The 26,791-nt window shown below is 39.5% G+C and overlaps 1 protein-coding gene across 1 annotated transcript in view; it reads left to right on the top strand.

Annotated features, from left to right (window-relative positions):
• The window catches only part of LOC139716377 (ras GTPase-activating protein 3-like), a 158,149-nt gene that overhangs the window by 100,321 nt on the left and 31,037 nt on the right, over positions 1-26,791 (top strand). The window lies entirely within an intron of this gene.

Raw genomic sequence — 26,791 nt, 5'->3', positions numbered from 1 at the left:
TGCCCTTTTCCTTCTGTTCCTGTATTTTTTTTTTCTTGTTTACATGTTTACCTTTTTCTTCCTCCCCGTTTTCTTCTTTTCTGTGCTCTGGGTTCTATTTTTCCTGTTTTTGTGAAAATGTCGTGGAAATTTACTGGCATCAGATAGCTACCAATTCTGACGAATAACAGTGGATGACCTTGCATCCTAAAATGAGCAAAAACTCGCATGCGTCAATTTCCTAGTTGTCCTGAAAAAAAAATTAAGGTTTACGTATACAATATATATTCAAAGATATTCTCTATGTACTTTTTTTTTGTTACTTTCAAGAATTTTAAGATTGTTGGTGTTTCCTTAAGGACAATGCTTTACTGTTTAATAGTACAATGTAATATTTGTTAGGCATAAGATGAACTGAAAGTATTTAAATCTAAGTGTTTAAGCTTCTACTAACCTTTAATTGTAGTGGGCAAGCTTTAGTCCTACGCCTGAGGACTTTCTCAAGCCTTATGCAGTGAGGTGTTGTCTTGCTGCCGTTGTCTGTCTTTGTTGATCACTGGACCATACATGGGTGAGAGGGTATAGCCAGAGTCGCTATTGAGACTATTGAAAGTATTTTCTTGTAATTTTTCTTCAGACGTGTGTTTCTGATGCCTGTCAATCCTTGTCATTCCGTTATCTATTCGTTAGGTTTATGAAAGATATTACATAAAAACAACAGTAAACATTCCTGAAGTATTGCTTATCTACCGCATGTCTTTACCTGGCTGGCAACATCCCATTGTCATGTGCAATGTGTGCATCATTGTAAAGCTGAGCATTTTCTCCTTCGGAATGTGTGCAAGACTGGAAGTAATTGCACTTTGGAAATTTTTGTTCGCGCGTTAAATCCAAGGTCACATGGATACGTAAATTGAGTTTGGAAGACAAGGCCATTGCACTAAAATTGGTCATCTCTTTACTTTATTTTCACTAGAGTACCAAACTGTGACGTCATAGCCATTCATCACCATAGAGACCAGTTCTAAATACCCTCACCTGACCGGAGTGTTTACGTGTGCACCCGGTTCCAACCCAAGCTATAACGAAAGACTGTGACATCATCACTTTGTTACTCTATTGATAGACACCACAGGACCAGCACAAAATTTTCACTGATCTTTTTTTTGTGATTCAGAGAGATTGCCGGTAGACGGATTTATCAGTCCTTGTCCTGAATTCTAGGTGCTATATAAGCACTTGCCTGATTGCCCAGGACAAGTGAAAACCAAAATCAGGCAGGTATATTGGAACAATGAGAAAATGCTTGCCCTAAATGGGCAAGCAGAAAGTTTTTATGCCACCTTTTTTTTTTCACTTTCCCCCCTAATACAAACCCATGTGAAGTCAACCAAACAGAGACTTGTTAAGTGATGCAATGCACTTTAATTTTATTTTAGCAACTTTCCAACTTTTACATGAAGAAGTCCCAATGCAATGCAACACCAATACTAGATCCAACCAAGTTTGTTACTTTAATGCGTTTAATCGTGCAAATCAGTGTGCACTATTTTTTTCAAATGATTTTACCTTTAAGCACTTGACTTATCAGTGATTTACTATATCATTATATTTTTAGCTCACCTGAGCCAAAGGCTCAAGTGAGCTATTGCGATCGCCCTTCGTCCGGCGTCCGTCGTGCGTCGTGCGTCGTCCGTCGTGCGTCGTCCGTCGTCCGTCGTCCGTCGTCCGTCGTCCGTCGTGCGTCGTGCGTAAACTTTTTACATTTTCATCTTCTTCTTGAAAACCCAAGACCGATTTTCATCAAACTTGGCAGGTAGCATCCCTAGGGGGTTAGGAACTCAATTTCTTAAAATGGGCACCATGACCCACCCAGGGGGCCCCCAGGGGGGCCCAAACCCCCCAAAATTAAGGAATCTTTAAAAATCTTCTTCTCTAGAACCAGAAGTGATAGAGCTAAGTTAATACTATGAGTTAGTTCATTGATGACTGTAGTTTCAAGTTTGTTCATGGCAGAATCAGGGATGCCCCCCTTGGGACCCAGGGGAGGGGGGTGGGGAGGGGTTCTAATGGGGCCTAAATTGTACATTTTCATCTTCTTCTTGAGAACCCCATGACCCATTTTCACCAAACTTGGCAGGTAGCATCCCTAGGGGGTTAGGAACTCAATTTGTTAAAATGGGCACCATGCCCCACCCAGGGGGCCCCCAGGGGACCCCCAGGGGGCCCAAATCCCCCAAAATTAAGGAATCTTTAAAAATCTTCTTCTCTAGAACCAGAAGTGATGGAGCTAAGTTAATACTATGAGTTAGTACATTGATGACTGCAGTTTCAAGTTTGTTCATGGCAGAATCAGGGGTGCCCCCCTTGGGACCCAGGGGAGGGAGGTGAGGAGGGGTCCTAATGGGGCCTAAATTGTACATTTTTATCTTCTTTTTTAGAACCCCATGACCCATTTTCACCAAACTTGGCAGGTAGCATCCCTAAGGGGTTAGGATCTCAATTTGTTAAAATGGGCACCATGTCCCACCCAGGGGGCCCCCAGGGGGGCCCAAACCCCCCAAATGAAGGAATCGTTAAAAATTTTCTCTAGAATCAGAAGTTATACAGCTAAGATAATACTATGAGTGAGTACATTAATGACTGTAGTTTCGAGTTTGTTCATAGGAGATCCAGGGGTGCCCCTCTTGGGGGCAGGGGTGGGGGGGGGGGGGGTTGGTTAGGAAGGTCCAAATGGGGGCCTGAATCGTACATTGTCATCTTCTTCCTGAAAACCTCATGATAGATTTTCGTCAAACTTGGCAGGTAGCATCCTTAGGGGGTCAGGATCTCAATTTATCAAAATGTGCACCATGCCCCACCCAGAGGGCCCCAGGGGGCCCCCAATTCCCCAAATTAAGGAATCTTTAAAAATCTGGGCCCTTATTGTACATTTTCATCTTCTACTTCAGAATGCCTGGTCAAATTTTGGTAGAGCTGTGAATAATTTAGATTAGTGACTGCGTGAAAGGTGAACTTGCGATACTCAGGTGAGCGCTAGACCCGCGGGTCTCTTGTTTTTTATTTTGGGGGGCAAGTAAATTCTTGTTCAGGCAAGTGTTGTGCAGCAATTTGACAACCTGCTTGCAAGTTATGTAGCACCCTGCTGAAATGAGGCTACAGTCAAAGTTGTGTACGTGGGAAAACTTGACTCGAGAGGATGTTGTCATCTCAACTTTTACGCGTATAATATGCAATTTCTGATCAATGTAATTGCTTCACGAAAACATTGTGCAAATACATATTTGTACATGCATGAGTGTTGCCACTCAGAACTCAATGACCATATTTAAAATGGTGCTTTGCTTCGATACTTGCGTGATGTAATGCCTTGTGTCATGTGTCATGTGAATGGAGTCCATACTCTCCCACTGGCTGAGATTTCTTCCCTTTTGTCATATATCACATTAATTTAGAAAAAGAAAAAAAAAAACAGCGGAAGTCGTGTCCAATAGATGAAACATGAAAGTGATGTTGAAATTTAAATACTCTTCTCCGTTTTATTTTCTCATATTTCTGTGATTCTATCCTTTTTTTCTCTTATTTTTACATATTTCTGTCACTTTTTTTCCTCTCCACCTCCTCCTTAGACCAGCTGTTTTGCATTTATTCCCTGGAGCCCATGTACGGTGTGTCTCTCAATGCCACTTGCTTCTCTTTGCCTGCTTTCATGCTTATTTTTTCTTTTTCTTTTTTTTTCCAGCTTGTCTGCAAATTTTCTTCTTGTCCCTTCTGCTGTCATGTCTCCTTGGAAAGATGCATTGTGATTCAATTTGGGTGACAATTTGGATTTAAATTGTCAATTTGCCTCTCAGCATGTTTGGCCGCCAAACTCGGCATGTGAGAGAAAGGAGGCCGTCCTTTACCAATAAAAGAAAAAGGAGAGAGAAAAAAAAAAAGCAAAACACACAAAGGATATCAGGAGGTTATAGTTTAACACTTTCTGTGTCCTTTATTCACCAATCAGCTCAATTCAGGGGCTGGCTTTCGACGCCGGTCATCATATGCAACACGGTGACACGACATTTGCTCCTGTGAATCGCTGCGACCTATTTCTTTTAAGGACTTGGAGTTTAGGGTTAGGGCTGTGATAGGGTTTGAGGTTTAGTTTGATGTGAGGATTAGGATAAGGGTTAGGATTATGTTTGTGGATAGGTTTTATGTTTGGCTTTTTATGCAGATATTTTCGTGATATGAAGGAACATAACATGATAGTCTTTATGTTTTATATTTTTTCTTAGGATAAGAAGATTGCTGTTCACATTAAAATCTTGTAGTAGGGTCTACATGTATGCTGGTTTCTATGATATATAATAATATCATTGAAATTGTGCTTTGCTTTGTAAAGGGTTGAGTTTCATTTGTTGGTAGAGATAAGGTTATTTCTGAAAGAGGGAAAAGGATACATCCTGTCTTTGTTTTTCTCCAACACACCAACATCTCTTGTGTTTTGCAAAGTTCATATCTTACTGAGATCTCAAAGAGGTTATTTCTGTGTTTGTGCTGAGTATGTGTGAGTGCATGTGTATTGATTGGTGTGTTTTTATTTGATGTATTCCTGTCTTCTCGTATGAGTGTACTTGTTTGGTATGTGTATCGATGTTTCTGTATGCACATGTGTCAGCAAGAAAAAGACAGAGAGAGAGAGAGAGAGAGAGAGAGAGAGAGAGAAGAAAGAAAAAGAGTATGAGCAGTAAAAAGGAAGAGGGAGGGGAAGAGATGAATGATGCAAGAGAGATTGAGTGAAAGAGAGGATGAAGAGGAAGTGACAGATGCAATAGGAAGATTGTAACTTTGTATTGTTCCAAGAGAAATAGAGAGATAGAGATAGATAGATAGATAGAAAGATATATAATATATGTAGATAGATAGATAGGTAGATAGGTAGATAGATAGATAGATACAAGGTGTAGATAAATAGATATATAAATAGATACAAGATGTAGATAGATTGATAGAAGGTGTAAATAGGTAGATAGATAGGTAGATAGATAGATAGATATATAGATAGATAGATAGATAGATAGATAGATAGATAAATAGATAGAAAGTGTAGACAGGTAGGTAGATAGATGGATAGATAGATAGATAGATAGGCAGATAGATAGATAAATAGATGGATGGATAGATACAAGATGTAGATAGATTGATAGATACAAGATGTAGATAGATAGGTAGATAAATAGATAGAGAAAAAAGAAAGAGAGAAGTAGAGAAAGGGGAAGAAAAGATAAGAAAACAGTGGAGATAATTGTTTTTGCATGACAGAGCAGAGGAGAAAGAGAGAAAAAATGAATAGAGTGAAAAACTCAAAGAGAGAGAGAGAGCAAAAAAAGAAGAAGATGTATTTGTATGGACAACCGGAGTGGAAGACATGGGGGTAAAGGTAAGAAAGAGGTATACAATTGTAGCAGTGTGCAAAGAAATGTTGAAAGAAAGGGAGGGAGAGATAGAGAATGATAGAGAGAAAGAGAGAGAGAAAGAAAGATAGAATGAGAAAGAATCATAAAACAGATAGTCCACTACTGATGGCTCAAAGGGACAGAGCTCCACAGATGTCACAACACACACACCGCGAGAGAAACCTTTGGTATTTGTTCTCCTCCAGCCGAGGGCTTGGATGACATCCGGTCCTTCAGTTTCAGTGTCAATGCCACGTAGCTGGCACTTCATCTTGAATGGTTTGTGTACATAGAAGGGGTCTCAAAGGGTGATGAAGTAAAGGTTGCTCGAACGAAACCTCACATATTGCAGCGCCGAGCACCTAGAACAGCTAGTGATGCCTATAATTGAGGGCAGAATTGTCGTGCAGGTTGAAATCTTTCTTAAACTTGTCGGAGAGAAATTGACGATTGCATTTCAGAAGTGAGAGCTAAGAGCTGGTGTTCATTATTCATCTTAGTGGGCACATTTTTAGAAACAAAGAAAAGATGGTAAACCTGTCATTAATATAAAAAAAAGTCCTTGAAAATCCAAATGTGAACTTGTTTCAGTCTCAGCAGACAATTCTAAAGGACTGTGTTTCCATGGTTTTAGAATAGGAAATGGGGAGTATTTATGAATGAAAAATATTCCTTAAATGCCCTCGATTGCATGAGAACCACAGTGTGGCGATATGCCATGTGCTAGCAAACACTGATGTGACACACCTGGGAAGATTCACTTTATGGGAAGATGCACAAAAGTGAATGTAGCTCAGGAAGTGTTACCAACATACTTTTGTAGGATACATAACACAGCTAAACAACACATGATTTAGAAATAATGTGGATATAATATCTGAATCTGGACTGCAAATGATCTTGTCTTTTGATTACCAAGTCTTGTGGGACTCGGGTTTTCAAAGTAGTCCATTAGTTCACTGTGGAAGCAAATGCATATGTGGTGTTAAGTTTTGAAGTAGAGTAATATTGCTCATTTTTGTTAAAGGCATGGTGTAGTGTGGGTTGAGATTGGGATTCAGATGTTAACACTTTGCGAGATAATTAGAAACCACTTATATGAAATATGAAAGAGCATACAATATTCTAAGAGGAATTTAAAGTTTATTTGATGAAAATTGATTTTGAAATGGCTGAGACATCAAAAAACAAAGAGGTCCTGATAAAAGGCCCACCTTTTATCAAAACCACATTCTTTTACTTTCTTTTTGATATCTCAGCTATTTCAAAACTGATTTTCATCAAATAAACGTTTAATTACTCTTTGAATTGTATGCTCAGTAATATTTCATATATGTATGTGTAAGTTGTTTCTAGTCATTTCACATAAAGCTAAAATCTGAATCCCAATCTCAACCAAAAATATCAGGTCAGGGGGGTGTTTCATGAAACTTTTTGTCGGTGATTTTCACCGACAACTGTTAACAGCTACTGAAATCCTTGCATCTGATTGGCTGATAGCAAATTTGTCGGTGAAAACCTCCGACGAACTCGTTGATGAAACGCCCCCCAGGTCAACCCTTTACGCCCCCTGGCGTGTAGGGCAGCGACGAAGGCTCTCCACCCGTCTCTGTTGCTGGCCATCCTCTGTAGAGAAGCCCAGGACTGTCTGTGATCTGACATTTCTCCTTCTACTGTTCTTCTCCACGTCTGCTTGGGCCTACCACGTCTTCTTTTCCCTTCAGGTGTCCAACGAAGAGCCACTCTGGGGATGGAGCTTGCATCCATTCTTAAGATATGTCCAATCCATCTCCATCTCTTCCTGGTGATTAGAGTCTCCAGGTCCTCAGTGCGGCATTGTAAGAAGAGGTAGCAGTTGGATATCTTGTTGGGCCAATAAATGTGCAGAATTCTACGCAGGCATGTGGTGTGGAATGCTGATAGCTTGGCAGCATCGCATCTGGTCATTCGCCAGCATTCAGATCCGTACATAAGGGTTGACAGCACGCAGCTATTGTACAATTTCATTTTGGTTTTCAAGGTGTACTGCTGTGATTTCCAGATACTGTTCATACTTCTCATAACATTTCTTGCCTTGTTCAGTCTGTTCCTGATGTCAGTTTCTGCTCCACCATCCTTTCGTACTATGCTGCCCAGGTATGTGAACTGCTCTGTTCTGGGAAGGTTGACACCATAGACCTTGACTGGAGTGGGGTTATCACTATCAAGAATCATTGTTTCCGTTTTCCTTTGGTTCACTTTCAGTCCCACCTGTCCTCCAAATGTAGACAGACGGTTAGTCTTCTCTTGGATGTGACTATGCGAATGTGACAACAGAGCCAGATCATCTGCAAAATCCAGGTCATCCAACATGGAGAAGAGAGTCCAGCGGATTCCTTTCTGCGATCCCTCCATTGTACGTCTCATTGTCCAGTCAATGACCAAGTTAAACAAAATGGCAGACATCATGCCTTAAAGTAAAGGTCGCTATTTCCAACAGTGCAGGAAAAATTTTTGTAGAAACTTTTGATGAGTTGCACAATTTTTGTTGGAATTCCATAATGTCGTAATATTTGCCAAAGACTGTCTCTATGAATGCTGTCAAATGCTTTTTCAAAGTCAATGAAGTTAACATACAGTGTTCGTTGCCATTCTGTGCACTGTTCGATGATGTTTCTCAATGTGAAGATCTGATCTATGCAACCCCTGTTTTTTTCTAAACCCTGCTTGTTCTGGCCTAAGAGCTCCATCTACAGCATCTGATATACGTTGTACAATAATCTTGGCCAGAATTTTACTACACACTGGGAGGAGAGTTATCCCTCGCCAATTGTTGCAGTCGTTTAGTGCACCTTTCTTGGGTATTTTGACAATGATACCTTTTGTCCAGTCTTTTGGCACTTGTTCTTCTTCCCAAATAACATCAAAGAGAGATTTCAGAAGGGTTGCTGTCACCTGTGGGTCAACCTTGAACAGTTCAGCACTCAAACCATCTCCTCCAGGGGCTTTATTATTCTTCAGTGTCTTAATAGCTGCAATAATTTCTTCTCTACTTGGGGGTTCAATACTGATGTCCAAATCATTCTCTGCTGTTTCTATAATTGGTGTCTCTTCAGGTGTAGCTCTATTAAGTAATTCTTTGAAGTGTTCCGTCCATCTTTCTTCTATTTGTCTTTCTGTAGTGAGGATCTTACCCTGTTTGTCTTTAACTGGTCCACTTCCATAAGTTCGGAGCGTACCACAAATCCGCTTTGTAATCTTATAGAGCTCTCCCTGTTCCCCTTTCTGCGCTGCAGTTTCTGCTTCTGAAGCCAGGTTATCCAAGTATTCCCTTTTATCCTTCCTGACCAGTCTTTTCACTTTCCTGTGTACTTCTTTGTAATCCTGCTGACATTTTTCCTTCAGCCGAATTGATTTGGCATCCATCATTTTCTTTTTCTTGCTTCTTCTCTCTTTCATCGCTGTCCATGTCTCTTCTTGTACCCACTGTTTTCTCTTGTTCTCCTGCCTGTATCCAATGCATGTCCTACTGCTCTCAAAAAACACAGTCTCAACTTCTTTCCACGCTGTATCAATATTTCCTGTGTTGGCTTCTTCAACTTCTAAGTCTTGTAATGCTTGGAATCTGTTTCTCAGTTCTAATGTGAAGGCTGATTTCACTTTTGGATCTCTTAATCTGTCAGTGTCAAAATGTCTCCTTGGAGTTTGCTGTCTTTCTGCTCTCTTGAGCTTCAGCTTGATATCTGCTACAACAAGTTGATGATCACTGCCAACATCAGCTCCTCTCCTAACTCTCACATCCTGTAGGGATCTTCTCCATGTGCCATTGATGAGCAGGTGGTCAATTTGGTTCTTATCCCTTCTGTTAGGAGAATACCAAGATAGCTTATGAATTTCCTTGTGGGCAAAGAGTGTTCCTCCAATGACCAGATTGTTCAGAGCGCAGAAGTTTGCCAGTCTCTCCCCATTTTCGTTCATTATTCCACATCCATGTGTGCCCATTTCTCTCACGTAATAGGTGTTGTCATTTCCCACTTTTGCATTCATGTCTCCCATCACAATGATCAGGTCATGGCGTGGAACAGTTTCCAGTTCTCTTTGAAGAGTGTCGTAAAAGATGTTCTTATCTTCCTCATCTGCATTATTAGTTGGTGCATAACATTGAATAAGTGATAAATTGACCTGTTTACCCCTCAGTCGAACTTTCATTATTCTACTGCTAATTGGCTTCCACTCTTAAGAGGCATTTGTCAACCCCCTTTTTGAGAATCACCGCCACTCCTTCATGATGTTGTCCATCTTCCCTCCCGGAGTAAAGTACTGTCTCTCAGGTTGTAGTCTTCATTTTGCCACTTTTCGTCCACCTGCTTTCACTGATTCCTAGGATGTGTAAGTCATACCTTTGCATTTCTGAAACAACTTGAGCTAGTCTGCCGGTGTCATACATAGTTTGTACATTCCAAAATCCTACCTTCATCTTCACTTTGGCTGTGTTTAGTGCTTCCTTGGTCGTGCCAGTAGCTTCCTCACAGCTTTCACTACTGCCAGTCATACAAGTCCCAGACTGGAACTCAGGGGCACTGCCCACATCAGATCGAGTGTTTTTTCTTGTCGCTGTTTCCGTAACATGATATTTTTTCTGGGATAGAATTGTTAGTCCTATGCCCAACCCCCAATTAACCTGGAGGGCCAGTGGGTTACCCTTTGTCTGGTCTCTACCCTTCGACCAATCCGGCCTGGGTGGCCCTACCAGGAGTAAACACTCCCACCGGCATAGCTCTCCGGGTCACTGAGACACTCAAGCCCACTGACCACTACAAGGTGGTAACCCATGCAGTGAGAACCAAAAATATACCATGCCTTAATCTGTTGAGGACGAGACCCGAGTATACTCGGGCAAGCTTCTATGGGAAATGCATGTTGTAGCAAAATCAAGCCGTCCTCAACGGGTTAAAGAAGAGATGGAATAGGAACAAAGCAAAGTGAATCACTTGCAAACTTGTTAAAAACATGCTGTCTCTCATGTCCACATGTGAATGAAACTTAGCATACAAATCAGAATCACACCGAATTGGCCAAGCATTGAATTTCCCAGGGCTGCCGTGGGATTTAGCCAGACAGTAGCTTTATCTCTTTTTTTTCCCGCCTCTTTTGCTTTTTTGTAAAGGATATATTTTTCCGGGAAAGTCAGAAGTTCTATGGAGATGCCCTTCTACTGTAATAACATCTCTCTTGTGTGCCAAAGGAGCATTGCAGTTGATTTGTGGGCTGGCATGAAAGTTTTAGGTGGGAAAGCAAGAGAGGTGGGAGAGCCTGCGTGGGATGGCAAAGTGCACCCCTTGGGGGGTGGGGAGGTAGGGGTAGGGATGGGGGGGGGGTGGGTAGGAGATTCTTGTGGAAAAACTTGGTATGGTACTAATGGTGATGGACCGTGACAAACGAGCTGCTAGGGGAGTCTTGGATGATTCACAGGCTTATCGCCGACAATTTGTGCATTTCGGTGAAATCCCGTGCGTTGCAGAAGAATAACTGACGTGTCAGCTGCACGTTGTAGGGTTGGGAGCTCATGTTTTCAATTTTGCATGCAGTGATTCTGTTGTTCTATGAGTAAAAAAAAACCAAACAAACAAAAATGTACTATCAATATCAATAACCCATCCAATTCATTCGCTGAAAGACAAGGATACTAACTCCATTGTTGCACAACTCTGATTCTAGTGAAATCAATGAAAATGTGATTTAACTGGTACATTCTGAGTTTTGGCAAGTGATCTGGAAAGTAAAGGTCTGTAGCATCTTAGGCTTTGCCTTATGTTTTCTCTTGGCTTGCCAAAGCAAGCTAGAGAAAGGCACACGATAGGCAAAATGGATTTAAAGTGAATGGAAGAAGGAAGTCATTGTCAGAAGTGAGCCAAATACATTCCTCATCAACATATGGGCCGTGACGCGAGAAAAGGGCCCTTAGGGCATTAAATACCGAAAATGAGGTTTTACCTCCACATTGTAGAAGAAACTCTGACGCATTTAGATATGCAAATCTTTTTCTGAAATTCCAATCCTAAATGACCCCATTACGACATTAAAAAGAGCATGTTTTGCCCAAATCCTGTCACTTTTTGATACGTCTATGCGTGTGCGCGTAGTTATAGCCAGTTGATCTTTTTTGCGCATATTGCTTTGTCAAACTTCCGCGCGGTTTTCTGGCATTTGCGCGCAGCGGTGCTAAGGGCCCTTTTCTCGCGTCATGGCCCATATATTTTTGGAGAGAAAAATCTGTGAGTTTGTGTACATTATACAACACATGTATGGAATCTTGCCATCTGATTGGATGAATGCGGGTCACATGACATTCAGAGGAATCAGCTATCAAACGCTCAATCTCAATGGCAGTGCAATAGTCGACTATTGAACGGTAAATCAAGCGAACCGGCAGTGCAATAGACCCTAGGACACACTGAACTTATTAACCGGAGGGCCATACCCCAAAAAGTCGCTTACTTAACGAGTGAGTTGCACTCTCTCTACAAACTAAGTAGACCATGCTTATTTTCAAGTTTTTATTGTAACAAACAACATTCCACTGGTCTACCTCAAAAAATTTGTTGCGAAAGCCTCCAAATCCAAGATGGCGTCCAAGATGGCCGCCATACTTACTAAATTTGTTATTTGAAAGATAGAATTTGATTGAAACATCAGACTTCAACAAATTTGATGTCATATGAAAGAGAATAAAATTTTCTACAAGTTGATACCATTTTTGTGGGTTATTGTGATAATTGGATTGAGATTTTAAGGAAAAAACACTCATTTTTTGATATTTTTCTGAAAAAAGGAAAATCATGAAAATGCTTGATTCAGCATAAATCACAGAAAAACTGAAGGATTATCTTGAAACGTTTCAAGAATTTTGTTTGACATATAATTAATATTTGGAGAAAATTAGGGGTCAGCATCATTTTCGGTTCAGGAGTTATAATGTCTCAAACTTGAAAACTCACTATGTAAAAATGGCCACTTTAGTTGTGACAAGACCATGTTGGTCGTAAATAAAGCTTGCGCGCGCCAAGACTACTACACGCACCACTGGCACTAGCGCTTGTAGCAGTGCCAGTGGTGCGTGTAGTAGTCTTGGCAAACGCAGACTTTTTCTTTGACAAACAAGGGTTTGTGCCTAAAACTAACTTTTCATACCAAGTGGTAGCTCAGGTGACGCTGATTGCTATTATTTCAAAGTAGATTGTTCTGAAGCAGATGAGATGAAGCAAAAAATATCTTTCAAATAGAGGTGGAAGCTCGAAACACTAACCTTGCTATAGAAAGTTTAAAACAAAATTTGAATCAATCACTCAAAAAATTCAAATTGCAGGCCATCAAAGCTGACATAGTGTATTGCGCCTAAAGTAAATGTATCATTTCGATTTTGATACAATTTTGTCTGTTTTGCTGTTTATTTATACGGTTTTTATATATTCTGAACATTTTAATGGTATTTCAAACCATCTTAGGTTTTTATGGAGACATTTTTCAGAATGCACCATGAATATTTCTCTAAAAAATAAAAACAAAATAAAATTAAGAATGTTTATGAAAACCATGCAGAAACTAACATCTTTCCCATAATATAATCAATATTTGGAGAAAATTATGGGTCAGTATTGTATTTGGTTCAGGAGTTATAATGTCTAAAACTTGAAATCCAATTTAACATAATATATATTTGCACGCATCTGTTCCCAAAGACGTCACAGAGGGTCAAATCCAAGATCGTCCTTATTTTTCGAGTTCCACTCTCTCTATAAACAAGACCATACATAATAATAAGTATACTAAGCAATGTTCCGTAAGTACACTTCAGTAGATTTGTTGCAAAAACCTCCAAAGTACAGATGCGGTCCAATAGGGCCGCCATTTTTATTGAATTTAACATTTCAAACATAAAATTTGATAGAGACATTGGATTGCAACAAATTTGATGTCATATGAAGGAGAGCAAAACTTCCTAAAAGTTGATACCGTTTTAGCTGTGTATTGTGATAAATTGGGGGGGGGGGGTTGTTGTTTGCTTCTTTTTGGGGGGGATACATATTTTTAAATTGTTTTGAAAAAAGGAAGAAATGTAAAAATGCATGATTTAATATCTATAAAAGAAGAACTGAAGAATTGTTTTGAAACCTGCGATTGAGATTGAGATTTACCGAGATTGAGACATAATTCATATTTCTGGAATTATAGGCAATATCATACACTGTTGACAAGTTAACATCTAAAACTTGAAAAATATATATTTATGCATTATAAATTTTGCATACAATGTGTTTACATGGTCACATGTAATATTGTTATGGTCTAGTGACTTGCAAGTACCTGCAAACTAACTTTTCATGCCAAGTGGTAGGTGACGCTGGTCGCTATTACTGTAGCATTTCATCATAGTAGATTGTTCTGAGGCAGATAAGATTGAACAGAAAGCATTTTCCAAAAAGAGATAGGAGCTTGGAATTTGGCACAAATTTTGCCAATGTGTACTATTTAGCGATAAAAATAGTATCCACACAAAATTCAAGATGGCGGTAATTAATCGAGGTTGTCGTTCAAGGCATTATTTACCATTAGCACGTGATTAGTGCACGTAAAACAAAAACCCAGCTTTACTTAATTCCTCAAACTAGTTCTAAACTGTGAGTTAGGGATAGAACAACTAATGCACAAACTTAAATCAGTATAATCAATGCTAAATATTGTTAGTATACTAAATAGATCTGATAAGAATGTCTTTTTATATATAGCTAGATTGTTAACAGTTATCATGGTTATGGTTTCTTGAAAAGAAATGGTGTTATCTCCGTATGTTTTAGGCTTTATTATATTTTTTTTACATGGTAGAATGTTTTGTGATACAACTAACCTGCACATATAAATCGAATGTGATATCTCTCCCAATGATAAACAATACCTTTAGTGTTTTGCGTGAAAGTTAAATCTCAACTTATAACTTATAATTTGATATATTTTGTTCAATCTTCTTATATTGCTGTCTATTACATGTTTCTATACATCCGAACGATATTGTACTAGTGTAAACCATATTGAGGGTCTTTTTTTTGGGGGGGGGGTGGGGGGTGGAGCTCATTTCAGTGTTTGGGTAAGGCCCAATCTTTGATAAAAAAGAAATGCTTCTGTATCCAAGATATGCTTTTTTACTTGTATGTTACTCTGCTGTTGTAGAAATGTGAATGATGATGGTATAATATGTGTAATAATGTATGATCCGCAGATGTCCTTGAAAGCCCTTCTGATCCGAACCCCTCCCCCCCCCCCCAAAAAAAAAAAAAAATCTGACATGGCGGCAATTTCTCAACTTTGCTCTTAAATGTGTTGTGCGAAATTACTTTTTCAGTATATCGTTGGAATAAAATTGTCCAAATTGATTATTCGTGCTGTATATTCACATTTACAAATAAACATGCTGAAACTGTATTTACTGTTATCAGATTTTTCTTACATTGTTTTTAGGCTGATTTCTTGTGGGTTATAGTGTCACAATTGATCTGAACTTATGCCATTGGTAGATGCTTTCCCATAATATAGATATCAGGATCACTCGAGAGTGAAAATTTTCATTTTCATTCATTTTAGAGTGACCTCGGGGATCACTCGAAGTGTGACGAGTGATCCCTAAGGCAGGGCTCAACACTAACGGTGGTCCGGTGGCCCAGGGCCACCAAAAACGCACGTCGGGCCACCAAAATGTCAGAAATGAAGAATTTGGTGGCCTGATCGGGCCACCGAAAAAGGTCGGATATTTGCCTTTGGGCCACCAAAAATAAAAGTTAGTGTGGGGCCCTGCCTAAGGTCACTCTAAAATGAGTGAAAATGAACATTTTCACTCAAAAGTCACTCCAATTTCACTCTAAATTCACCGTTTTCTGTTATTCACTCCTCACATCAAAAGTAAAAACTTCTACTCGATTTGTTTTAAAAATGTGTCCATAAAAACCTAAGACGGTTTAAGATAGTGCAACAGACAAAATTGTATCAAAATTGAAATAATACATTTAATTTGGCGCAATGCACTATGTCAACTTTGATGGCTGTCATCTTGATTTTTTTTTTTTGAGCGGTTGATCTAAATTCTGTCTTAAACTATTTATAACAAGATTGGTGCCAGGTTTCAAGCTACTACCTCTATTTGACACTTTTTTTTTTTGGTTTCATCTCATCTGCTTCAGAACAATCTACTTTGAAATAATAGCGATCAGTATCACCTGAGCTACCACTTGGTATGAAAATTTAGTTTGCAGGTACAAACCCTTGTTTGTCAAAGAAAAAGTCTGCATTTGCCAAGACTACTACACGCACCACTGGCACTGCTACAATCGCCAGTGCAAGTAGTGCGTGTAGTAGTCTTGGCGCGCGCAAGCTTTTTTATGACCAACAAGGTCTTGGTCACAACTAAAGTGGCCATTTTTACGTAGTGAGTTTTCAAGTTTGAGACATTATAACTCCCGAACCGAAAATGGTACTGACTCCTAATTTTCTCCAAATATTAATTATATGTCAAACAAAATTCTTGAAACGTTTCAAGATAATTCTTCAGTCTTTCTCTGATTTATGCTGAATCAAGCATTTTCATGATTTTCCTTTTTTCAGAAAAATATCAAAAAATGAGTGTTTTTTTCTTAAAATCTCAATCCACTTATCACAATAACCCACAAAAATGGTATCAACTTGTAGAAAATTTTATTCTCTTTGATATGACATCACATTTGATGAAATCTGATGTTTCTATCGAATTCTATCATTTAAATAACAAATTCAGTAAATATGGCGGCCATCTTGGACGCCATCTTGGATTTGGAGGCTTTCGCAACAAAATTTTTAAGGTAGACCAGTGGAATGTTGTTTGTTACAATAAAAACTTGAAAATAAGCATGGTCTACTTAGTTTGTTGAGAGAGTGCAACTCGACCTCTGTTTTTAGCTTTTGGCCCCCCGGTTATATTGAATCGTACAGCTATCGCTGGCATTGATGCATGTGCGCACCCATTTGCCCTGCGCCAGCATGCAACGGTAACGCCAGTCCACGGCCACGCTGAGGCAAGCTCACTGCACTTCGCGATAGGGGCCGTGTGGCGTGCAAGTCTGTATTTTTGCACTCGAATACTGAGTAGGCCGGCCTACTAGTACTACTACACAAGTGTACTTTTAGATTAGGCCTATCATGGCTATGTACCTCTACTCACTGGAGCTTTGTTCTCGTCTCTGATGAGGATCTCAGCGCATTGCTAATCATGAGTGAAGTGAAGCAGTAAATACTAAGAAAGTGGTCAAATACAGTATACTTTAGAGGTAAGCAAACTTACAGTTAACGTGTCTCTAGGCCTAGCTATATAGGGTTTAGTTAGGCCTAATGTTAGATGTTTTTTCTAAAGACCTAATGTTAACGGTTAGAGCCAGTTGCAGTACGTAATAGGCCTAGCAAGTGTAGGCCTTTGTTTGTTAGTCCTCCGCCTAGATAGGTTTAATGCAGATCTATTTTGGTCTAGACTCTAGACTTGGTGTATACTCTAGACCAGGCCTAAAGATTTCGATATCATGTGTTGTATAAAACAAATATTCAATGTTTATCATTCGTGCGACGGTTCCGAATATTACATTCGGTGCAAGTTTATCCGTTCTATTCAACTCCGCTTCGCGTCATTGAATAGAATGGTTAAACTTGCACGCTCATGTAGTATTCAGCACCATCGCACTCATAAACATTGAATATTTTTATACTAACAAACATGACCATTGCATGTTGATGTTGCTTTCCTGTGTGATGCCAGCTACATGTATGAAGCTAATGTACTCTATGCCACAAAGGATAAGAAATACTAACCATTGTCTTAATATTTGTGGTCTTCCACCACAGATGTAACTTCTAAGTTGTTAACTCAAAAATGTTAGAGAATACACTCTTATATAACAACTGCAATGGTGCTGTCCAAGACAAAGTTTACCTTTAAAGGTCACTCAGTGATTGCAATATTTTTTTTGTGTGTGTTCTTACTTTGAAGGTTAGAGACTGCATCAACATCACTTTCTTTCCACTTTGTTTGGGAATCGTTAGAAAAGAACTTGTCATGCGGGAAGGAATCGTAAATTGACAGGATTTACCTGCTGGAAGAGAAAAACAACGATAAACAAACCGCAGCTGCAGTCAAATGTAAAGGGAAGTGCAATTAGCACAGTCGTGCTCGCAAAGTTTCCTACGGACACTCTCACTGCCGCAGCCAGTTTGGAGGAGGGGGAATGTTTTTCTTCTCGGTCGTTAATGACATGTTGACAATTACCTTGCAAACCTTTTCTGTTGCTGCTAGCCCCTCAAAAATCCGCGGACGAGTGCTCTAGGGCCGACACTTGCACACTCTTGTGCGTGCTACACATACGCACGCACACACACACACACACATACACACACATACAAACGTGCTGTATATCTGAATTTTGATACATATGCCATTTCGTGAAGGGTCTCGGGCTGTTTTCAAAATATCGTGGGAAACTCAAGGGTAAATGAAGGTCTTGCCATAGCACTTGGTAATAGCACAGTGTGCAATAAGATCATTTGATTTTCGTTAAGTCATACAACTCACTGAGTCCCCCCAAACTATGTTTTTGTTCTGTGGTACTGCATCTTCTTATGATACTTTTTTTGCTATTCAATGCCATTGTTTCGTAAGATAGAGTAAAAAAAAAAGTTCTTTTTTTGTGGTTGAAGTCATTGTTGTCTCTGTGTTTATTGTGTTTCTCTTGTACATTTATCAACTTCCTAAAAATTGTTGTGTTTGTGATTAACTCGAAATTATTTCTGATATTGTGCAGCTTAACAAATCTAACCACAGTGGTTCCATCTTTCTTTCTAGAATGCAGCATATGTAGTTAAATTCAAAGGTGCCTGTTGAATGAGGAAAAGATTATCATTTCTTCAGCAAAATCCCTCCAAATATTGATGGGTTAATCATTCTGCCCGGTACAAAGTTTTATCCAGAATGATTGAGATGCTCTGATGGGAGTCGGGTGCTTTGCATAGAGAGATAGATAGATGGATAGGTAGATGGATAGATTGGTAGATAGATAGATGGATAGATAGATAGATGTAGATATATAGATAGATAGATAGGTAGATAGATAGGTAGATGGATATGTAGATGGATAGATTGGTAGATAGATAGATAGATAGATAGATAGATAGATAGATGGATAGGTAGATGGATAGATTGGTAGATAGATAGGTGGATAGATAGATAGATGGATAGATAGATGGATAGATTGGTAGATAGATAGGTAGATGGATATGTAGATGGATAGATTGGTAGATAGATAGATAGATAGATAGATGGATGGATAGATAGATAGATAGATAGATAGATTGGGAGATAGATAGATGGATAGATAGATTGATAGATAGATAGATGGATAGATAGATAGATAGATAGATAGATAGATCGTAAGATAGATAGATCGTAGAGAGTGATGTTTTGTTGTTTGTCATCTTATTTCACATCTGACCCAGATGGGATCTTCATTGGTGTGCGTGCCACACCTATTTGACGGAAAGTGATGAATACATATATGGGGGGGGGGGGAATCAAATTTTACATATGCAGAAAAAGGGAAATGAGATGCCTTAATGACAAATTTTTTGCCCAAAATGGCGCTCCCCCCAAAAAAAAAACAAAAAACAACAACAACAACAAAACAGAAAAGGTCAAAATCCACTAATAATAGAGATTCATACATCACCATCTAGTTCTCTTATTTAGGCAGAGATGAGAAACCCTTGTCTTTACAGTACTATTTATTTTGTGAATTCATGAATTATTAGCTGTCCCCACCCCCCCCCCCAAAAAAAAAGAGAAAAGGTCAAAATCCACTAACAATGGGGATTCATATTTCACCCTCTAGTTTTCTTATTTCGGTAGAGATGTCTTTACGATACTATGAATTTTATGAATTCATGAATTATTTCAGGATCATGGCTGAAGTTTCAAGTTGTCGTAGCTTCCTGCCAGTTGTTATTTTCCTTCAGTAATTCTCTCGTTACTCTGAGCAGAATTGACATGACAGACTGTAGTCGGCAGAATATAATTTAAAACTTTTTGTTTGGATTTCTTTTCATCGTGAATGCCCAGACAAGCACTCGACAAGGTTATCATACTTTTAGTTTTGCTCTTTGAGGATGTCTTGTTTCGTGAAATGGTTCAAAAGCTGTAATCGTACTTGCGGTCTTCTTGCTCTAATTCTTGCCAAACTTCATCATTTGATTTTATTTGATGTCAGAATGCTGTGTGATTAGTCGTATTTTTGCAAGGATTTATTATTTTTTGTTAATTTCGCAAATCGCTGATGGACAGTGAATGAAACAACACAAAAATAATTCGAATGGACAGGCATGAATGCACTTACAATAGTCTCGATGTCAAATCACAAAACATCATCTCACAAAAATGTCTATGACCTCATTCGCGAAAATGTCTGTACACACACACACACACACGCACACAAAGCTTTTACAGTAACAGATTTATGGCTCCATATGATATAGAACACTGTAGAATGCTGATTTTCCCAATAAACATAGTTCGCATAGTCAGTTGTGCTGGTTCCTGCTTAGGGACTCCCCCCCCCCCCCCCCCCCCCCTGCATTTTACCCCCTTGCTGTGAAATCTTCCCCAAACAAAGGGATTCAGGACTGGCCTTATTGCGCCAACTTCAGCAAACACAATAGGTTGGGGGAAACGGTTGATGCTGAGAGAGATGTCAATGTAGGCGCTCCATGCATCCAAGACTCCGGGGTAAAGCTGGCATGCATACCCAATAACCCAGATCGCGTTTTTTTCTTCTTCTTCATCATCTTTTTTTCCTTTTGTTTACAGCCACTCTGCATGTTTTCCGCAGGATTTCCTGTCCTTCACAAGACTCTCTCTTTCTCTCTTTTCCTCTTCCTCTTTTCCCCGACCCCACTCCAATCAATCCAGATTTTCTTTTTTCCCTTCGAGTGACAGGAAAGAAGATGAAGAAGAAAAAAAATAAAGGATTTGAGATTGAAAGGAAAGGAAGGAGACCGTTCCTATTTGTTTCCTCTCAATTTTCCCTCATCCTCATTCTAGTGAGTGATTTGTCATACAACAGCCAATGCTAAGGTTAGCTCCATGGGCTTTTGAGATGCCTTCTTAGGAAGAGAGAGAGAGAGACAGAAAGAGATGGAGAGAGAGGGGGGAGAGATGGAGAGAGAGAGAGGGAGGGATAGGGAAGGAAAAAAAAATCAATGATGAGCTATCGCACTTCACTTCTAATGTCACAGCTCTCGGTGTCTGGCTGGTAACTGTGAAAAGAGGACATTGAGATGAACGGAAGATTGGGGGAGGGGGGAGGGGGGATGGAGGGGGGAGGGGGATGGAGGGGGAAAGGTGATGTTGATTGGTGAAAAACGGTATTGAAACTAAAGAATATATGGCTACATTTAGCCTTGGGTATATGTGATGGTATTTGAAAAGACATCTGCAGTGTTGCATCATTTTATGTTAAAGGGACTTTTGTTATGCATTCAAATGCCATGCACAGCAGGAGAACAAAACAAATTTTTTTGAACTATAGGAAAGAAAATTAAATGCCCGACCTTGCCCTACCTTGCACTGACGAATGAATCCAAATTTGTTCCGACCAGTTTTCACAACACAACATCCACAACAGCCAAAAACCACATAAAGGAATACCAAATACGCAGATTACCTGAAAAGAAAAACAAACCTGCATCAATAAATCAGAATCAGAATAAATGAATCCCATTATGTCTTCCTGCTGTCATGTTTTTCAATGCTAGTGATAATTTCTTAAAAGCTCAAATCAGTCACTCTTGTCATGCAATACAGCGTAAATGTCAAAATTTAAAACATTGCATACACCCTTTTTAATAAACCATTTTTTTTTCTAATCTTGCTGGCAGCTCTTCTGCAATGAAGAGATGATCAAAACATCTTCAGGAAATCATGAGTGTTGTTTGATGGAGCAAAAAAAAAGATAAGGAAAAAAAGCTGAAGCTTCCGCGCACAGTTTTTTTTTCTAGATTTCTTCCAAGGATTACGCCTGATGGTGGCGGGCTGTTTGCGGTCGCAGCTGACAATAACAAGGGGATTCTGCTTTCCTGTGAAATCGTAATAACCCGACATTACCAAGGTTGGGAGGAAATTCGTGGGTTGCCATGGGAATGGTGATGGGGAGGATGCGGATGTTCCGGGGATGATCTGCCCATTAGGTTTATCCTCGGATGATATTGGACTGTTCATGCAGAATTGGTTGTCAGAGGGTGATTATTAGGTCGCAGGGAATGGTATTTGCTATGACATACACGTATGCCTTCATACTACAGTTCGACCTCGATTATCCGACCTCCTTTTATCTGGAAATCTCTATTATCCGGACGCGTTCACGCAGTGAAGGACTTTTTTTTTTTCATCCAAAATTTGAGAAAAAACAGTGACTTTAGCATCTTTTCATGGATCTATTTCACTAATTTCATAAGATGTGCATGATAGGTTTCTCAATATCTAATGAGGTAAAACGTGTATGATTTTCACATAAAGATATACTTTATTTTTGTGAAGAAGGGACTACAATTTTGCGCAGGCTGGCATAGATTACACCACCGTTGCGGGGTACGCTACCTACCAAGCTGCCAGTGCACTGGGACGGCAGCTTGGACGGCAGCTATATACATTAACATTGTGTCTCCCATATCCGGCCAATTCGTTTATCCGGATGAGCGCCGGTCCCGACATGACCGGATAATCGAGGTCGAACTGTATATTGATGTGAGTGTGTGTGTGTGTGTGTGTGTGTGTGTGTACTTTTACTGCACTAGTGAATGGAAGTGTGACGTGGTTCTGAAATATCAGTTTTCAATGGAAACTATCAAAATGCGCTTCAAATATTTCCTGCAGTGTAGGTCTGTCTTGGATCTCTGTCCTACTACTACTACTACTACTACTACTACTACTACTACTACTACTACTACTACTACAACAACAACAACAACAACAACAACAACAACAACAACAACAACAACAACAACAACAACAACAACAATAACAACAACAACAACAACAACAACAACAACAACAACAACAACAACAACAACAACAACAACAACAACAACAACAACAACAACAACAACAACAACAACAACAACAACAACAACAACTGAATTTTCATTAAGCATGCATTCCCAGTGTAGTTTATGTCACTGCACTTGGTGTCCACGGTGACAATGGTTAGTAATCTGTGTGTTTCCAAAGCCAAAAGGTTTGTTTGTGTGTTTGTCTTTGATGTTCGATTTAGTCTTATATATCCAGTTTCTTTCTGGAAATATTGCTTTTGTTTAATTTTGAGGGTAATTTCTGATGCTTGTTACATGTATTTCTATGTAACATATGTTACTCACGGCCATGGGGTTAGACACCAAATGTAAAGTTACAACAGTATATCTAGAATTTCAGTTATGATATTTCACACATGTTTTGGATACATCTCCATGAGCTCATTTTAGGTGCTGAATTTGAGGATGCAGTTAAAACAATTACAAGTATGATTGCAAATAGAAGATTTAGTGGTAAAGCATGTTACTGCGGACACTGAAAATTAGTCGTTAATCTTAGTACCCAACAACATTGCCAGTTTACTGTTGTTTGGGCTACTTTTTGTGTGTTGTTATTAGAGCATAGAGTTTATTGAACCAGAGAAGTTTACATCTTTTATCTCAACTGCAAGACCTTAATCCAAGCGCATGAGGTTACATTCATTACGAATAGGTTGCACACCAAGAAGTAGTGCATGTTACCCTCGTAGTCCTTGTATGAAGAAGTTCATCACACTTTCACTTCTCTCCCCTTTCATTCTTTCTTTGCCGTGTTTGCCAGTCGGGGCATCTGCCGTCGTGGTCGGTCGCTAGTCGGGGCACATTTCCTGATGCAAGCAGTCAATAAAAGGATAAAAATGTCATGAAGTTCTCCTGGTCCCTACTGGGTTAAAACGGCATGTCTCCTTGTTACACCTCAGTAGGGTTGTCTGTCTGCCATGGAAACACGATGGTTTGCTTCATTTTGTTCCACTTTGTTTTAAAGATAAGGGGGGGTGGTATCAGTGGGTCTGAGTGTGTGTGTGTGTGTGTGTGTGTATATAAAACCTGGCAAATCGTATCAAAGTGCATGGGCTAAAATTCCCCTTGTAGGTCATCATTATTGCTTCTGTGCATGACTCTGAGTGTGTGTGTGTGTGTATGGTTGTGTGTTTTTTGTGTGTGTAAGAAATGAAATAGGCAGATCTATGTGAAAGGGTGGGGGGGGGGTATTGGAAAGTGGGGCTTCTGTTTATTTGTCTATTTCCACTGTCTATATTTTGTACTTTCCAGTTTTGTTGGAGGACGGAGGTATCTTTTGTTTTCAATGAATGACTGTTTGTGGGTCCTGCCATCAGCAGTAGATATCAAGAGGGTCATTAGAAAACAACAACTATGAAAAACAGCATTCAAAAAGTGAGGTGGGGGGGGGGGGTGACATCTTGTGGTGTCTTCACTGAGAGTAGCATGGGTGATGTAGGTCACACCATGAACATCTTGTTTCCGTCATCGCCATGGAGAAGTGTTTGGGACAAGTGCCGCAGTGGTGAAATCTGAAGTCTCTCAGCAGTCTTGCTGTCTTGATTTGGTCGTACTCTTTGTGAAGTTGATTTTTTTGCAGAGCAAGCAAAGCATATTCACTGTTTTTTCGTAAATCTCTGAACAGTCAAGTAGCTACTGGAGACGATGTTCTTGATGTTGGAAGTAGACAAGGAGTAATTGTCCTTTTATGGAAAATGAAAGGAGTTTGAAGAATGTTTGGTTGTAGCTGTTTGCACATTTCAGTCATTTTTTTTTTCTGTCGCCTGAGAACCATAAGTATTTGACATCGATTGGCTCACTTTGAAGGAATGATATTCCTGATTCTGTCACATCACCATAGGTTAGGACCAATGCTGATATTGAAACAGTTTAATTTTTGATCATGATATTCAACTAAATGGAGAGAGAATTGTATTGATCAGGTGCGTGCAGTGTATATTTCCAGCATAATGCTTGCATTCTGGAGTAAAGTGAAGCAAGTCTGTTCTTTTCACTACATTTCAATCAAGTTCTCGTAAAAACTGATATTTGTTGAAGATCATTGTGGTGGAAGCGGAAAACCCTCAACCGCTGTCCTCGTCCTCATTTCTTTCTCTTTATTTTTTTTTTCAATGGGTATTGACCTTAATCTCTGTGGAGAGAGTTTGTCTCGAAGAGGAGAGAACACCGCCCGTCCACCGGTTTCTTTCCGCCCCTCCGGGGACCCCAGAAGAGCGGGCTAAGTGGTCCTTGACATTAGCGACAAAATTTGGACAGAACCCCTTGACAAGGATTTCATCGTGATGAGTGATTGATTGGAATATTTCTTTCCGTGGGATCTGTCTTAGTTTTGGGGTGGGGGGTAAAAACTTTCACTGTCTGAATTGCCTGCCCCTCCCCCCCCCCCCCAAAAAAAGGAGCAAATTCAATCACTTTGTTTGCGGTATTAGTGCTAATGCTTCAAACTCGGTCTGTTCGTGTGTATGCATAGCTGAAGAGCGCCTCAATATGCCACTCCAACTTTTCATCTTTACAACATTTTTTTTTTTTTTTTTTTTTTAGAAGTGGCAAGCACTGCAGTTGTTAGATGATCTGTAGCTCTTGTGTAAACATTATGCGGGTTTTCTCTGAAGAGCTTAACGTCGGAAAGTCAACAGAGTGGAACGAAGAATTTTGAAAATGTTAATGTCTGGATACTGTACAGAGGTGGACTTGTGATGAATTGTCTGGCATGGTATCTACTGAAGATGTGAATTCCTTGCAACAGATCAAAAGAGCTATTCATATGGTTTGAAGATGTTAATATAGACACTTTAAAGGGGACCTCCGGATGATTTTCAGACTTTTACATTTGAACAACTATAAATTAGTCAAACTGAGAACAGAGTTTCAGAATTTATAGTGATTGGGATAAGTAATGAGAATGTTTTCAAAATTTATAATGAATTGCAATGAACAAGGATGATGACATGACAGCCTCACCATAAGAATGCATGAGTTCAGGCTCAAGGAAGCAGAACAAAAGAAGAGGGTATGCATGGATTTTTTTACAGGTGAACTTGTTGAGCAAACGGTATTGTAATGGAATTACACTGCTACATTTCTGAAATATATGAGGCTCTGATGTCATCATCACTGTTCAGTGTAATTTGTTTAAGATTTTCAATTTATTGGTTTCTCTGCTCAAGGACCACAATAAATTCCACGGATCTATACATGGAGCTGTTGATTTATGTACTACATGATGTGAAATTATGAAAATCGTCCGGAATGCCCCTTTAATGTACAGCTTGTATGTGTGTATATTTGTTTTTGATGGTTTTAAACCATGCATATGTTGAATTCGATGGCCTTGTGCTAGTTTTGTGTTGTGATGGCACGTTCGAGTGCAGGAAAAAAACACTTGAGGAAGCGGAACTCTTCAAAACTTTGATGAATCACCATATATCCAGTGATCAGAATGTCACACATCAACAAGGCTCTCTTCTTGGAATGTGACATCATCAGCAAAACAGTTCTTGGATTTAATGTTTCCTCTATGATACACACAAACACACACACACACACACACACACACACACACACACACACACACACTGGTATGATATTTGCACATTTTTGTCTTCTTTTTTATACCATATTCTGAATCTGTAATGCTCATCCGTGAGGCAGGTGTGCTGCTCCAAATATGACCGTGTGTATTCATGTTTGTACCGATGTACAATAGACATGTACCCCAGGGAAATTACATTGTATTTTGTATTCTTATTTCAACGTAAGTTACATGTCTACTCTATATGCACTTTTATGAATGTACTTTCTGTCAGTTTGGTGTACATTTTGCTATATATTTTTTGACGGCATCATATCTCATAAATTGGGACTTAAAGGACAACTTTGCAAGTTGTTGGATTTGTAGCCAAGAAACATGGAGGTGTTTCCTGATGCCAGCAGGAGATGTTTGGCTTAGTATGCAGATATTTCATGGCAGTAATTGTCGCAGGAGCAAATGTCATTGAACTGTTTTTATTGGGAGGGGCAGGTGATTTGAAAGAGAGGAAGGAGAAACGGATGAGAAATATAAAATTTTACCTTTAAGCCAGGCTATGTTACAGAATGTACCATGAACTTGCACATTAATTCAAATTTCGTGACAGTTTCTCTCAGTAAAGTTCTGCACCTCAAATTTCTTCCCCACCCAGGAAGTACTGACC

Source organism: Diadema antillarum, unplaced genomic scaffold (assembly GCF_040938485.1).
Source record: "Diadema antillarum isolate AM-2024a unplaced genomic scaffold, OU_Dant_1.0 scf00000064, whole genome shotgun sequence".
NCBI lineage: Eukaryota > Metazoa > Echinodermata > Echinoidea > Diadematoida > Diadematidae > Diadema > Diadema antillarum.
Note: the sequence above shows the minus strand (reverse complement) of the source record. Positions and strands in the feature narration are given on the sequence as shown.